At 37.0% G+C, this 17,084-nt stretch overlaps 1 protein-coding gene across 1 annotated transcript in view; it reads right to left on the bottom strand.

The window, feature by feature from the left end:
* Positions 1 to 13,753, bottom strand: part of CSRP1 (cysteine and glycine rich protein 1) — a 30,254-nt gene extending 16,501 nt beyond the window's left edge. Inside the window, exon 1 of the mRNA XM_063297359.1 lies at positions 13,605 to 13,753. The gene's annotated coding sequence lies outside the window, so the exon portion shown is untranslated. The remainder of the gene's footprint in view (positions 1 to 13,604) is intronic.
* Between the last annotated feature and the right edge of the window lie 3,331 nt (positions 13,754 to 17,084).

Raw genomic sequence — 17,084 nt, 5'->3', positions numbered from 1 at the left:
AGTTGTCTATCTTGCCACAGCTGCCTTTCCTCAACATCCTGCAAACTAGCTGTTTTGTATTCCTCTCAACCAAATCATTAATTACCTTGGATCCCTACAGATTTCCTTAAAAGGAAATACAGCTCACAGGATCTAGCATTTTTTTTCACTAGGGCAGCAGGCCAGTAAACTAAGGAAAGAGAACAGCCCTGCCTTCCAACAGGCAGGAGGGTCCCTAAAGAATTGTTTCCAACATGCAGCCATGACAAGCAATACGTATAAAGTTAGCAAATCTCTTATGGGAAGCCTAGGCAGAGAAAGCTCCATACGATCCAGACAGAGTGACCAGAGGTCAGAAAGGGCAGGATCAAGAATAATTTTCAGTGGCTTCTCATGAGAAATGCATTTGTCAACATTTCCTCTTCTGGATTTGAAACTAATTGCACTGCTTCCTGATAACCTGGAATGCCTCCTAATACTTTCAAGGTTTGTTGAAAGATGTCTGGATTGTGATGAGACTGTGATGAGTGAATAATTAAGGGAAAATGTTTGGTTTTTACACTGGAATTCAAGTTTACTTCATCTATCTACCATCACTTTCACAAAAGGGATTTAAGAAGAATTCGTAAGAAATCTGATTTGCATGCACCAAAAATAGCATGTTACAAATTACAGTAGGATTCAAAGGTTTTGGTTATTCCAAATTAAGATTAGAATTATACATTTGTTGAAAGAATTGGGAGAACTACAGAAAAATGGGAGAATTTGCCTTGAACGTCAGAACAAATATTTGTTACAGCTAGAAAGTTATCAGTAATCTCTGAATCAATACTGCCATGAAATATGAAGAGAATATGGAAGCATGAAAGAATGCATGGAATTAAGATATATCAACAGAAAGCTCTCAAATTGCAAGTCTGCTACAGAGTTTATCAACCTGGATATTTACTGAACATTCATTGGATTTGTCTAATGTCAGTTTCTGGTCTTCATATGACTTTGGTTTTATTTGTAATGAATCCATCATTACATAAAAGCCAGAGTTCTGATTAATCCTGATTCAGATTATTTTAATGCAGGTAAAGAAGCTAACAAGTGAACTGAATTAAAAATAATTCAATTTTCCAGTAAGCTGCTAGAGAATCAAGGGAATCAAATAACACTTTAGAGGCTGCAGTCTAATTAAAGTCATATATACTTACAGGTTATTGATTAAAATGAAGGCACACAGGAAGCTGCCTTATTCTATTTGCCTGTTTAGCCTACTGTTGCCTTGTTTGATTCAGTCTCAAACCTATTCCAGCAGCACTACCTGAGATCCTTTAAATGGAGATGACAAAGACTGGATTTGGAAGCACTGATTACAAAGTATGTACTTTGACTTATTTCAGGCTGTCCCAGAAGAAAAATACGGACATGAATAAGCCACGCTGAGAGAGCAGAATTAGTGTGATGATCCTGAAAGTGAAGCATTTTCAACAAGCATTGTTACTGCTTATTCCTAACATTTCAGAATCAAGCCCTTATGTCAAACTTTAACCTACTCTAAGTATGTGTTTCATCCAGAGAAGAGAAACTGTTGATTGTACCAAGCCAAATGAGTACAGCCCCTCTGTAGCTTTGGGGTTAAAAGGTAAAGGTAAAGGTTTCCCTTGACGTAAAGTCCAGTCGTGTCCGACTCTAGGGGGCGGTGCTCATCTCCGTTTCTAAGCCATGGAGCCGGCGTTGTCCATAGGACACTTCCGGGTCATGCTACTTAAAGAAACTGAGCCACTTCGATCAATGCTTTTACTTAAAGGATTCAATCAGGTTTGCTAAGATAAAGCTTTAGATTTAACCTAGAAATACTCTTTTGAATATAATAATAGGAGTTATTAGTAACTTCTAATATCCTTAGAAAAACATCCATGTAGTTTTATTGGCAACAAAAGGAAAACAGTTTGCCATTGCCTTGTTTTGGATTTTTTTTCCAACTTCCTTGTCTAGTCTACAGTTCTGATATTCTCTAATGGTTTATCATCCAAGTCTTAACAAAGGCCAACACTGCTTTGCTTTTGAATTCAGACAAGGTTGTACAGATAATTATCAGCTGAAACAGCATAATCCCCTATCTCAGAAAGTGATGGACTGAACCCACCCAATCCCTCTTTCTAATGTCATAATAATTTCATCTAGTCAAACAAATCTCATTTATAGTGAAAGTCTCACCTTAAGCAGATTAATCTTTTTATTAGAAAATTGATCCAATACAATATCTCTTGAAAAGTATTAGACATAATAATTGAAGACTCAGTTTACCTAGACATGAGTATAAAGTGGTTCTTAATGATTCAGATACTAAGTACAAATCAAAGTAGTTTATTTTCAACAATGAAGTTATATACATATATACTGAACATACCCATCATGCAATTCCCTTTTAGGATAAATAATTATTATGCCAAGTACATAAAAAGATTTAAAAAAAACACTAAGCCCAAGCAACTAAGACATGAGGTAAATAAAAGAAAAGGAAATATGCTTAAATTGAGTTTACACCAACTTCCTTCACTACACCTCTCCATATATTTCAGTCCCTGCAAATCATCCTTTCTTCTATCAGGTCCACACATTCTCTTTAAACCTCACTTCTCTTTGTGAGAATCTCATTAACTCCACTCAACCGCTACTTTCCCTATCTTCCCTTTCTTCTCAATTTATTCACTCTTCCTTCACATATGTTTTGCTATTTGATCCTCATTCTTTCACTGTGTAAGATCAAACCCCCCTCAACATGCTTCTTTTACAACTGGACTTTTACAAGAAAATACAGAAAGGAGAATCAGATGGAAATGTAGATAGATACAAAGAAAAGACAGGAAAAACTGGTCTAAAACTTATAGGTTAAAAAGATACTAGCATTTATCAAATGGTGTGTAGTTGGAACATTCTCCCTCCAGAGATTTGGGTGACCCCAACTCTGCTGACCTTTCATAAGGACCTAAAGAACTGGTTATGTGGCTGGGCCTGGGGCCCTGATTGTGTGAAGGATCCTGTCTCCTGGTTGTGTTAACAACCATTGTGCAATCCTCCTCGGCTGTTGTGTATTTTAATGTTTGTATTTATTATGACAATCTGTTCACCGCCCAGAGTCACTTGCTGGGATGGTTGCTCATACAAATTGAATGAATGAATTCACTGGTTGATAATATTCAGCCAGTGAAATGGATTTTATGAATCTCATGCCACATCTCCTCTAAAGGACTGGATGGGAGGCCCATAACAGCAGGTCTGGGGCACACAGAGAGATGGGATGAGAATAGTAGCAGGATATCCTGTTACATATGTAGTAGTATGTTTACTTGACTTCCGATGTCATTTGTTGTATTTCATGAAAAAAAAATCACTGATAAAATTCTGTATGGAACAGAAACTTATACATAATTCTCAGCACTTAATAAACTGAGAACAGAAGTGCAGGAAATATCTGCAAAACACACAATTTAAATACTTTCCCAAAACTTGACTAATAGGAAGCACCTGGAAATACTTTTCTATGCAATAAAAAAGTGTACTTAGATAATAGTAGCAATTACAGCAAGTCAAACCCCAAGAAGTTTTGCACTCATTAATCAAATCAGATGTTTCAGATTCTTAAACAAGAATCAGCTTAATAAAACAGAAATACCTTCAGTTTTCTAAATATTTATTCAGAAAGCCCAGATGTTTAGTGAATAATTTCCTCTGTGAATTAGGCTAATATTGCAAAAATAGTAGAAAATTGGAAAAACAAAATTAAGATAGTGTTTGTGGGAAGGAAATCTTACCAGGTCCGTTCCAAGCTGGGAATGAAAGTTCTTAGGCAATTGCTTGAACAGAGATAAGTTTATTTTTCCATGAGCATGTACAGAGTCTGTTGGTTGGAGGTAGCCACACTTGTACTTCCCCCACAAGCCCTTTATATAGGAAAGCTTGGCTGTTATGTAAAAGTGTTCCTGCCCTCTAGGAACTTCTGAGAAGGTGTAGCTGGCCGGTTTCTTGGCAGGGGGCGCTCTCTAGGAATTCTAGGAAAGTGTAGTTTACTGGAGTTCAGAGAGGAGGCCCTCTGTGGTCAGGCCCCCTGCTGTTTGCTTCCTGTTTTGATAGTCTGGGTTCCCTACTGGGCTATGGCTTTGTCTACTAGCTTGGAATGTCCACCTTGGAAGGAATCTTTTGTTATTTGGTTATGGAGATCTGTCTGGTTGGGGAAGAATGTTTTCCTGAATGGGCTGGCTAAGTTGTGAAGGAGCGACCTTTGTCTCACAAGGTCTCTTACTAAGTTTGAAAGGAATCTTTTGTCTAAACAGTTGGGGTTTCCTGTCACATTTTAATCTCTTGCATCCTCTTTGTATGAACCCATTCTATTTTGTAATCTTTAACCTTTTACCTTGCTCAGGGAGGGGAAGGCAATATTGGGGAAAGCAGTGTTTGGGGAAGACAATATGGCAGAGTGGTGAGAGATCCTAATTTCTTCCCACAGGTTGAAATTATATTTTGTACAAATGAAACTTTGATCTTTCCTTTGTATTTAGGAAGAATGCTCTGGGTCTTACAAGGGACCCAGGTTCAAACCATCTTCACAAGCAACAACTATTTGTTTTTCTGATGCAAGCAACAATGATCAGATCATGTCATTTTAAGGAGGACAACTGCTTTTTATGTATTGTTTCTATTTGTAAGAGATGTGTTGTAGGCTACAACAAACTGTATGTAAAGCCTTATCTGAATACATTAGACAATTGAGTAACTGAGCCCACTGGGAATTTATTCTGTGCTATTAAGGGACCACATTCAACATCACAATATGGTATCAGTTAACCTCTAACTATTCTAATTCATTTGACCTTCATCTATATAGCTCAGTATTCACTATTCCGACTGACACGTGGCTTTCTGTGATAGGACCCATTAAAACTCTGCCGATTATCAGAGATCCTTTAAATGGCTGTGCCAGTAACTGAATATGGGATTTTCTATATGCAACATAGTTTGTATTGTATTTCTATTGCTGAGGTACTACTACCCCATCATCATTCCTCCATTCAGAGCAATTAAAACAACAACAGGTTTTTATCCACTATTTCAATGCAGCTCTAAAGACAACATGAAAATTTAGTGGTAAAAATACCTACTTGAGGATGCTTTGGATTATATAGAGCAAACAGCAGGTTATGTCCTCTTAAAGATTATTACTACATTTATATTCTACTTTCCTACTGGAAGCTCAACATGGCATAGAAGGTTGTTCCCCCACCCTCACCCGATTTTTCCTCACAATCACAACCTGAAGTGAAATGGATTGAGAGAAAATGAATGGCCCAAAGTCACCTAATATCCTTGGTCCCTATTGGACATCTTAACCACCATACTGTGCTGGCTCTCAAGCAGGCACATAAAATTTACCCTATTTTATGAAATGTACCTTATCACCCCTCTTAAAAATAACTGTGGGTGGCTCACAATCCAAAACAATAAAAAAACAGCATAAATACAACTACTATTTTATACACACACAGACACCAAGGCCCCTTACACGTAATCCCAATCAACAACAGTTGACTGAGCAGCATCGTGGCTTATTTATATGCTTTCACTACTCAGAACATTTCCTCTCCTACTAAGTGGCAGTTTTCAGATTGCAATACCGTACTCCTGCCTGATGGCTCAGACAGCTGAAGCCCTTCCTCTTCTACTGCATATTACTGAATTGAAAGAAATTGAAACACTTCAGGACTGTCGCAAAAGGGAAACCATTGTTTTGGAGAAAAGGAAACGATACCATTTTTGTATTTTTCCAGGCATGATGATAGAAGTCTAGTGATTCATTTATTGGATGGATCTTGCAAACTGCACTTGAGCCAGAATTCAAATATTTTCTCATTTATGTTCCTCTGTAACTTCTAGGTAAAGCTATTTTAAATATTTAAGTTTACACAGTTATCCATAGTATTAGTATCCATTTTCTATTCAGGTTATTCAATCAGTAATCACTGAGCAGGGGAAAACTTCATAGGAAACCAAAGTGTAAAAGGCTACGTCTCATAGTTGGTCATATTTTCACTAGACTATTAAGTGGAATAAGCATTACATTATTTGAAGCAAATGGCATTTTGGGGTCACATGAGCCAGAGTGGAGAGTAAAGATACTATGAAAAAACAGTAAATAATAACATGTGCAATGAAAACAAAGCATCAATTAGAAAAAGACTTCCTAAACATGAGCTTCATCCAAGCTTCAAAATAAAGGAGTACTTGATGAGTCTCCCAGGGCCCTGTGGTTGGGACAAAAAGAATAATAGATACGTCTTGAATAATAAAATGAAGCTTGAGAGGACTCTGTTGCTCTTAATAAAAAAGATGGTTCTAAACAAAAAAATGATGAGGGAGAATCATATTGAAATGGTACCTTGAACTTTGTGACCTTCCATGGCTGAGGATGGATGTGAACCTGGATTTGCCCAGTACCAGTCAATCACATAAACTATTGTACCACACTGACTCTTTACTTATTAAAAGACTTACTATATATCCAACCTTTCCATCCTAGGATGCTCAAGATGGCTTAGAGACAAGGCAAAATGATACAACATATTTAACATGAAACAAGTTTAATATTCTACTAGACTGCAAGAGTTAATGACCCAATTTCTTATACTGAAGGCAGCCAGTAAGCTAAAAGCAAGCCAAGAGAGAGCAGTTGACAGTTGGACAGAGTAAAAAGTGGGGAAGTGAAAAGGATATGATCAGAAAGGGGTAATGGAAAGACTAGTGGCCCTGTGACAATCATTATATAATTATGCAGTCAGAAAGAGTTGTTTATTGTACATCTAAAAAGACACTATCTGTATCCTATAGATGATCCTTTCCATCTTTTCTAAAGTTTTCTATTGTTTATAATCAACTCGTTTTCTGAGTACATGAGAACCAGAATAGGATAATCTCCTTCCAGTAACCCTAGATATTTCAATACCAGAAAGGAATGAATAAGCAAGAAGACAATGTCAGTACAAGAAATTTAATATCTGGGGGGAGAAGCTATTTAAGTACTTATTTGGAGACAACCAGGAAAACTCTGGTTTTAGAGGGCTGTAGAGTAGAGTAGATTAGACTAAAAGAAGAAAGCAAGCAATGGCAAAAAACCCTCCACATTATTGCCAAGAAAAGAACATGGGTGTGCTACATGTAATCACCAGGGATTGTGTTTGACTCATGGTATACTCTACTTTTACCTTATTTAAAATTATAGAAACATGCTAGCCTACCTATAAGGGAGGTCTGGGCTAAACTATTCATGTTCTCCTCTGTAAAGGGAGAAATTGCTTCATCCTATTCTTTGGTTTGTTGGTGTGAGCAAAACCAACTTCTTATCCTATAGAATTTGTCTGAGCTAGTTCTGCCCCATGTTTATTAAGTGCAAATGAGGCTAAAGATTTCCTCCCCATTTAGGAATTTTAAGTATAAATTCAGTGTCATTAACCCCCATATGATAAGTATTCCCAGACAGAAAATCACCACTGCACCACATCTCAGTTAAAAGGGCTTTGACTCACTCCTACCCACATATACATATACATGTAAATTCATGGGTGCAGGTGGTCCATGTCACCAACAATTATTAAGTACTCAAATATTTATTTTCAGAAGTGGGTCTAGAAAGGCCTAAAGCACAAATATTCCAGGATGGAATCAATTTCAACTCAGAACTGCTCAATATTAAATTACCAGATGAAACAAACTAAAAGAGATAGGTAAGAATATAGAAGCCCTTAAGCTTGACAAGAAACAAAAGATGATCTTCCCTATCTACACTAAGTTAAAATAATTGGATTTCTTTTTTTGAGTAAACTTTTTATTCGTTAAAATACAATACAAAATCATAAAACACTGATGACATACATAACATTCTAGAATACACCTAACACGTATACACATATAAACAAGACAATAACAATAACATAGTAAAACATGGTTTCCAACTTTCATAGCTATAGATATACAAATAGTTATCTTTGTAACTCTTATTATTTTCCCTTAAGTTATTTCTATATATTTACTTCTTTAATATATAAATCCCATTATCATCTCTTCACTTTTTTCGATTGTATACAGGTAATCTACTATCGGTTGCCATATTTCTTTAAATCTCGTAATATTTTTTTCTTTTATTAAAATTGTTAATTTCGCCATCTGTGCTAGCTCCAATATTTTCATCACCCACTCCTCTATTGTTGGTATGTTTTCCTTTTTCCAATGTTGCGCATATATAATCCTAGCTGCTGTGATCATATATAATAATAAATTACCATATTTTCTCTCTAAATCCTCTTCCATTATACCTAATAAAAATAATTCTGTTTTTTTTACAATTTCTATCTTAAGAATTTTCTGAATCATCTCAAGTATTTGTGCCCAGAATTTTTCTGCTTTCTTACAGGTCCACCATAAATGGTAAAATGTTCCTTCCTTTTGTGAACATTTCCAACATACATTAGAAATGTTTTTATACATTTTTGCTAATTTTTGTGGGGTTAGGTACCATCTGTACATCATTTTATAGAAGTTTTCCTTTAAATTATAACACAAAGTAAATTTTAATCCCTTTGTCCACATTTTTTTCCCAGTTCTCTAATAAAATATTATATCCAAAATTTCTTGCCCAATTAATCATATACTCTTTGACTTGTTCATCTTCTTGATTTAATTGTAATATTGTATACATTTTTGTAATAATATGCTCATTATTTACATATAACTGTTTTTCAATCTCTGTTTCTTTTTTAAATTTATAATTTTTTAAATCTAATTTAAATCGTTCATTTAACTGCATATATGTGAACCAATGACACCGGTGTCCTTCTCCTTCTATTTCTTCTCTTGTTTTTAGCATAGGTGTATCTTGTTCATATTTTATTATATCTTTATATCTTAACCATTTTATCTTATCATCTAAACTTTCCGTCCTTGCAAAAGCTTCTTGTGGCGATATCCACATTGGTATATTTGGTAACAATCTACTTTTATATTTATCCCAAACCCTCAATAATACTTTTCTAATAGTATGATTTCTAAATTCTTTGTTCATTTTTACTTTTTCATACCAAATATATGCATGCCACCCAAATCTAAGTTCATGTCCCTCTAACTGTAAAAGTTATGGATTTTCTAACGTTAACCATTCTCTTATCCACAGAAAGCAACAAGCTTCAAAATACAATTTAAGATCTGGTAACCCCAACCCTCCTCTTTCTTTGGCGTCTTGTAATAATTTAAATTTAATTCTTGGTCTTTTTCCTTGCCAAATGAAATTTGAGATATCTTTTTGCCATACTTTAAATATTTTTTCATTAATTAGAATTGGTAATGTTTGGAAAAGAAATAGCATCTTTGGTAATACATTCATTTGGATTATGGATATCCTTCCTAGCAAAGATAGTTGTAATTTTCCCCATCTTTCCATATCAATTTTTATTTCCTTCCAAATTTTCCCATAATTATTTTGAAATAATATATTATTATTTGTTGATAATATTACTCCTAAGTATCTAATCTTTTTTTCTATTGTAAAACCTGATTTAGTTATTAAAGTTTCTTGTTTTTGAGTCATGTTTTTAGTCAACATTTTTGTTTTTTGTTTATTTACCTTAAATCCTGCCACTTCTCCAAATTCCTTTAGTTTCTTCAACAGATGTTCTATAGAATCTAGGGGATTTTGTAATATAAATACTAGGTCATCTGCAAATGCTTTTAATTTAGAAATTTGTTTTTTTAATTTTTACTCCTTTTATTTGACCATCCCCTCTTATTTCTCTATTAAGGACTTCTAGGACTAGAATAAATAAGAGAGGTGATAGGGGACATCCCTGTCTCATTCCTTTTTCTATTTTGCAATTATCTGTCAATTTGTCATTCACTATAATCTTAGCTCTTTGTGTTGAGTATATTGCTTCAATCCCTTTCACAAATGATTTCCCAAATTCCATTTTCTCTAAAACTTTAATCATAAAAGACCAATTCAAATTGTCAAATGCTTTTTCAGCATCTAAAAATATTAAAGCTATTTGGCATTCGTTATGATGTTGTGCATATTCCAAAATGTCAATCACGGTTTGTATATTATCTTTCAATTGTCTTTTTGGTAAAATTATTTGATCTTGATCAATAATTCCTTGTAGGATTTTTAATCTTTCTGCTAATATTGAAGTAAAATAATTGGATTTCATCCAGTTTAGTCCCACTGACAATTAACAGTAATGGGATTTAGTATGTTATATATGAATTAAATCTGAGAAAGTGAAGAACGATATGAGAAAGTCCTCCTAACTGTCACACCAAGTCTCTGCAAGAAAATGATCCAAGTCTCCTTACTTGTAAACAACAGTAACACTCACTCACATTTACAACTGAAAGGCATAGGGAGGAAAAAAAAAGGAATTGGCCTTGAAAGATATTTAAGTTAAGATTTAGCAGCTCTAAAGAAGTAAAACCCAGGTGATGGTGGTGATTGCAGTAGTGGGGAATGATTATTAGAAACTCACCTTACATCCTTTGGAGATAAAAATTAAATGGAACACAATCTAGCAATTTAAGTCTACCCCAGTGTTTCTCAACCTTGGCAACTTTAAGATAGGTGGACTTCAACTCCCAGAATTCCCCAGCCAGCATGACTGGGGAATTCTGGGAGTTGAAATCCACCTACCTTAAAGTTGCCAAAGCTGAGAAACACTGGTCTAACCTATAGCCCTGAGATTCCTTAGTAATGTCCCATTACACTAGATAACTTCTGAACTCAGACAAGATCAACCAAATGCTGCCACATTCTGAGGCAGATTATTAGTACTTCTCATTTAAGAAGCATATAAATTTGCTTTCTCACAATCCTATTCTGGTCTACTTCACAAAAAGACATGTAATTAATATTTTCATGTACAAATAAGAAACTGATACTGAAAGGGCTAATGAGTTTACATATAATGCAAAACCAAACTACAGTACACAGATTGATTTTGACTTAATGTCTTCAGTGAATCTAATTGTTGTGAACTGAAACTATAGTTTACAGTTTAGCCTAATGTGTGTACCTACCAATTCAACAAAACACAAACACATATGAATCCATTCAGAGATCTGCCATCTACTCTCTTCACTCTGTCAGACAAAACTGTGCAGAGACACAGTTTTCATTCAAATATTAAAGAAGAAAAGAAACCCCCAAACACAACCAGAAGCAAAACTAAAATGTTTTCTTTGGTTGTTATGCCAACATATTAAAGCTTACAGTCAGCTGCACTTAGCAAGTTTCAAAACTTAGTCTATTGCAAAAGAAACAGTCATTCACATAATTATCAGACGATTGAGTAATAGAATTCTTTACCATAAATGGACATCCTTTAGCATTATAGATGAATCAAATTCTTAGGTAGTACGTACTAGACCAAGCAAGATGACACTACAGTATTTCCTTATAGCAGTGCTACACCTAGGACCTTTCCCCACAAGCATGATTGATGACCATTACTTTGTGGCTTATTCAACAAATCACAGTGAAATCAAGCCATGATTTATCAAAAATGTGTGAACCCCTTGGCAAAGTTTATATAATATGCTAAATTATATTGTTGCCTGCTTAGCTTTGTCTTAGCTATTGTGGTTTGTAAGCCATAATGTATTGCTTAGCACAATGTGTAAAACCAGTCCCTAGCACTTACTCTCATTCCTGTATAAAAGTGTGAGTCTTAAGACTAAGTCTTGAGACTTAGTATTACTTATGCATCTTAAAATGAAGCTGAATGTTAGGAAAACAATAAAGTTCAAGGGCTCCCAAAGTATTATTGAATACAGGGGCTGGAGCTAAGTGTAAAGGGCAGTTGATACTGGCATTTCCCTTTGTTTTTGTTAAAATATTAAAAAAAAACCCTGCAGTGCACATTACTAAGAATACATGCTATTTCCACTCTCCCAATCCCTAATATTCTCTTCCTTCTCACATGCAAATATAGTTCAATTTCACTTAAAGGAATTTTATCATATCCTTTAATGAGATATAGACTCTACCCACATGGTGCATTCACCTTGAAAGTCAGAGAAAAGAGACATAATCACAGACTGAATATCCTCTCAAACAGTGTTTGTAGAAAAGCTACCATTCAGTGGGTATGCAGCATATTCTGCTCTTCTGAAAGTATGATTCCAGTGCTGCCTGACAGCTGTAATCAAGTTGTCAGACTGGCAATTTATAATTAAAGTGCTAGAAATAATATCCTTAAGGCATTTTGTTAAAGAACAGAAGACATCTTTTATGTTATGCAAATCAAGGATTTACATAATACCCTAGAGATGAGCACCTGAGGCCATTAAAGTTTCATCAGACTATTTTATATCTATAGAAATTAATGCAGCAATGGCCATTTTCTCATGTCACAGGGAGAGAATCTCATCTAGAATACTGTAACTAGGTTGGATTCTACTAATATACCATACAGATTTCACCTGAACATAAAGACATTCTCAATGGTAAAAGAGGTTGGCCATAGAATCAGTTACTTGAGGAAACAGGGTGGGTAGCTGGTTGTGTTCTCCTTTGACAGAGTAATCTTCTGAGAAATCTTCCTTTTGAGAGTTATTGCATTAAATAGGTGTTCAGCAAGGTAAACCTAGCAGGTGCCCACTAATTAAATAGCTAAATGTGCCTCTCTCCCTATGCCAGTATTTTTAAACCATGGTTTATTAAGCCATAGTAGTCTAGATCACACATAATATTAAGCAATAAAATACAGTTTACAAACTACAATAAGATCGCACAATATGCTAAGCAAAAACCAAATAAACTATATTGTCTCTTACAGAGTGATCTGTAAACCCAGCCAAGGATTTTAGTACATGCTCTAGAACTCTTCCCCAACCTGGCATCCTCCAGCTGTGTTGGGGGTACAATTTCCATAATTCTCAAGCACCAGGAGAAAGTGAAGCATGCACACTTCGATCACCCAAGAATGCCTGCTCTGGCGACCCTTCCCAACCCTGCTGAATTATCTCTAACATCGAGAAAGACTCCAGGGGTGAACCTGAACAAGTGTTCTTTTCAACAGAGGGATGGCATTCAACAGTAGTAAATACAAAGGCAAACATACATAGGAAAGGCCACCCTATTACTTCACTGAACTGCAAATGTTATCAAGGTCTGAAACAAGAACTGACATATACTCAGAAAAAAACCCGGAAAACACTCTAACTAGAGTAGGCTTGTGGTTTAGGCACCCTTTAGAAGTCAGTCACTGGGTTCAAGGGGCTTCTTGTGTTCCAGAGGATCAAACTGTTTGGAAGAAATAAAGCAGCGAGAGAGTCCGGGCAGTCTCACAGCGGAATACTCTTCTCATTTTGGGGTGGGAACGAAAATCTAACAGTAACCCAACCTTCCGCTTTTTCTTTACTTATGGGACGGGGTAACTTGAGAAAGACGCATAAGTCGCCTCGCGCTTTCAAGCAGGGACTTCCCTAAGTCAGGCAGGCAGCAAGAGATTGGCGGCACTTCCTCCACGCGGATCGCTCGCCCCTGAGGCTGACCCCGAAGGAGGGGACCGATAATCTTGCTGCAAAGGCGCAGCCCTTACCTGGCTAAGGCTGGCCTGGGTCGCTCCGGCGTCCTGCTTCTGGCACCCGGGCTGGCGTGGCTCAGAAGTCCGCAGAGAAGAGGGGCTGTTTTGTTCTCTCCGGGAGAAGGCGGGTCCCTGAGCAGCGCCCAGCCAGCCCAAAAAGCCTCGCGAGGGAGGGCCGGGCTGGGGTTGACTTTTTTCGTTTGCACTCAACACCAAAAATAGGCTGATGTCATCACAAGGGCCGCCGGTGCTTCCTAAAGCAGCAATCAAAGCGGACTGGCAAGCAATGAGGCTTGCTGCCTCTCTAGGAGCTGGGCAGGATGGACTCCAGGGGAATCCACTATCTTGCCTAAAATGGACTTTCCAGTGCGCTAGTTGGAGAACCTGAAAAAGGGTGGGGAACCTGTGGCTTTCATGATGTTGTTAAACTACAACTCCCAGCTGCCCTGGGTAAAGATGATGGGAGGTAGAATCCATCAACATCTGGAAAGCCCCAAGTTCCCCAACCCAGTTTTTAAACAACAGGGGGACCTTGGCACTCTGAAGAATGTGGTGCGGTGTTTTTCAAACTTGGCTATTTTAAGATGTGTGGACTTCAACTCCCAGAATTCCGCAGCAGCTTTCATAAATGCGTTGTGGAAGTTGTTGTAGCTGAAGTACAAAATTTACAGTAATATTCAACAGGTGCTTCAGCAAGCAAAGCTGGTGTATCTTTAGCAGCCATATGTCAGTAATAAATGCAAAATTAGGGATTTGAAATCTATTGTTTATTTCATTGCATCTTTATATGCTTCATGACTTTAATTTTTAGTCATCCCCAGTTGCTAAAAATACAGTGAACTATGTTATCTTTATAAGTAATTGTACAGAGTTAGTGAATTACCTCTTCATTTATGGATTTTAGGCACCTTAATGATTGTATTGTGTTTACTATTGCTGTTTTATAAGGGAAGCATAAAAAACTGATTCAAGTGTTTAAAATGTCATTAGTTGAAGAAAGAAATATTTTCCTCCCAAAGAGTCTGATAGCATAAAACACACACACTCTTACACTTTGAATAAGAGCCTCCTGCTGTTAAATTGCTATACTACAATCAGTTCTTGAAGGGCATTTAAGTACAGAAAAAAGTCACGTCTTCTAAAATCAGAGACAGAAGTATATCATCAAGGAAACTTTCAGATCAGATTTTAAACCTGAAAAGTCACTTATTTTGAAGCAATCTGCTAATTAAGGAACTACCAAGGAGAAAACCAGACCCTCACCAACACTGGCAGGGCAAGTTACTGTATATAAACAGGGAGCAAACTCCACACTCACTAGCACTGATGATGTTACCTAGTCGGGTAATGAAAAATCTGCAAGCAAACAACCAAGCTCAGAGAGCATGAAGGACTCCATAGTTCAACCCTGAGCTACATATATTCTCTTCTATCGGAAGTTTGAAAATGCTGGGTGAGTCTGCCTTCAATCCTGAACTAAAGAAAATTTTAATCATAAGCTTAAGAATTTAAAGAATCTGAAATAAACAGCAAGCTAAATAAGACGTTGATCTTAGAAAGTTATAAGGGCCTAGATAAAATTGGAATATTGAAACTTTTACAATAAGACTTTTCTATTTATTTATTTATTTATTTATCAAATTTATCACCGCCCATCTCCCAAAAGGGACTCTGGGCAGTTTACAATAAAACATAAATAAAAATATAAAACTATAAAACACTATAATACATAATACAAATATAATAAAAACCTCGATGGCTGAAAGTTCTTTATGATTTGCAGGCAGAGCTGTGTCCTTCTAAGAAACTAACCATCCCCAAGAATGGCTACTCTCCCTCCCACCCCAGGCATAATTACAGAACCAGGTCTTTAGCTGTTTCCTAAAGTCCAGGAGGGAGGGAGCCAATCTCACTTCCCGGGGAAGGATATTCCAAAGGGCAGGTGCTATTGCAGAGAAGGCCCGCCTCCTGGACCCCGCCAGATGGAATTCTCTTGCAGATGGGGTCTGTAGCATGCCCTCTCTGCACGACCGGGTGAGACGGGCTGATGTGATGGGGAGGAGACGGTCCCTTAGGTAACCTGGACCCGTGCCATGTAGGGCTTTAAAAGTGATAACCAACACCTTGAATTGGACCTGGAAGCATACTGGCAACCAATGCAGCTCGCAGAGCAAATCAGTGACGTGTGCTGATCTTGGGAAACCCAAGATTGCCCATGCAGCTGCATTTTGCACCAGCTGTAGTTTCCAGATACTCTTCAAGGGTAGCCCCATGTAGAGTGCATTGCAGTAGTCTATATGGGAGATAACCAGGGCATGAGTGACCGAAGGGCCTCTCGCTCCAGGAAGGGGCATAACTGGCGCACAACACAAAGTTGCACAAAGGCCCTCCTAGCCACGGCTGCCACCTGCTCTTCGAGCAGGAGCCGTGAGTCCAGGAGGACCCCCAAGTTACACCCTGGGTCTGTCTGGGGCAGTGCAACCACATCCAGAACTAAAGATGACAATTTCCCAGAAGTCGAGGAGCCATTAATCCACAGCCACTCCGTCTTCCCCGGGTTCAGCCGCAATCTGTTGTCCCCCATCCAGGCCCCCACAGCCCCCAGGCACTCAGAAAGGGTGGCCACAGCATCACTTAGTTCACCCGGGATGGAGATGTATAATTGGGTATCATCTGCATATTGATGATACCTCACCCCGTAGTGATGGATGATCTCGCCCAGTGGTTTCATGTAGATGTTAAAAAGGAGCATTAGAAAGTACAAACAGCTTCTCATGGGAAATAGATCCTGTTTTGGTTTTTACAAGACATGAATATATAATTTTATGATTTCAAGAACTGGACACTAGAGGGGACTAAAGATTTTAGGTAGAGAAAAGATATACAGGCCTGCAAGATGATGCAAAATATTATGACAAGAAAAATATTGAAGGAGACTTTTGAAGAATGGAATCAGAAAATAGCCACAATATCAACAATGTCAGTAATGATGTCTGCTATGGATAGACTATGTCCAAAATATGTTACTGAAGAAATGTCAGATGTAGAACAAATTTTATCTGACAAAATAGAAATGGTATTGAAAGTGGATTTACAACTGACAGGCCAAGAGAATGATTTATAAATGGATGTTTCACTGGATCGACAAAAGAAACTGGCTGAGGTTTTAAAATTTAAAAATGATAAACCAAGAGAATGACCTGGGTAATTTTTTCCTACTGGATTTACAAAAGAGGCTTGTTAAAGCCTTGAAGAACTATGTGCAATGGGACAAAGAAGAAATGAAGAGAAATCAAATCCTGTGACAATATTTGAATGAACTAAAGATTAAAGATTACTGTTAGAAGTAAAAGGAAGGAATATAAGGTTGGTTTATTTGATCAAGGTTTAAATAAGTATGTTGTTACTTCTGGCTACACTTCTTGGACTTTCTGCTGACTCCAGGACTGAAAGGATTGTTTTATGGATTTGTTTATAGATAAGAGATGGGATATG

This window comes from Candoia aspera, chromosome 3 (genome assembly GCF_035149785.1).
Source record: "Candoia aspera isolate rCanAsp1 chromosome 3, rCanAsp1.hap2, whole genome shotgun sequence".
Lineage (NCBI taxonomy): Eukaryota > Metazoa > Chordata > Lepidosauria > Squamata > Boidae > Candoia > Candoia aspera.
Note: the sequence above shows the minus strand (reverse complement) of the source record. Positions and strands in the feature narration are given on the sequence as shown.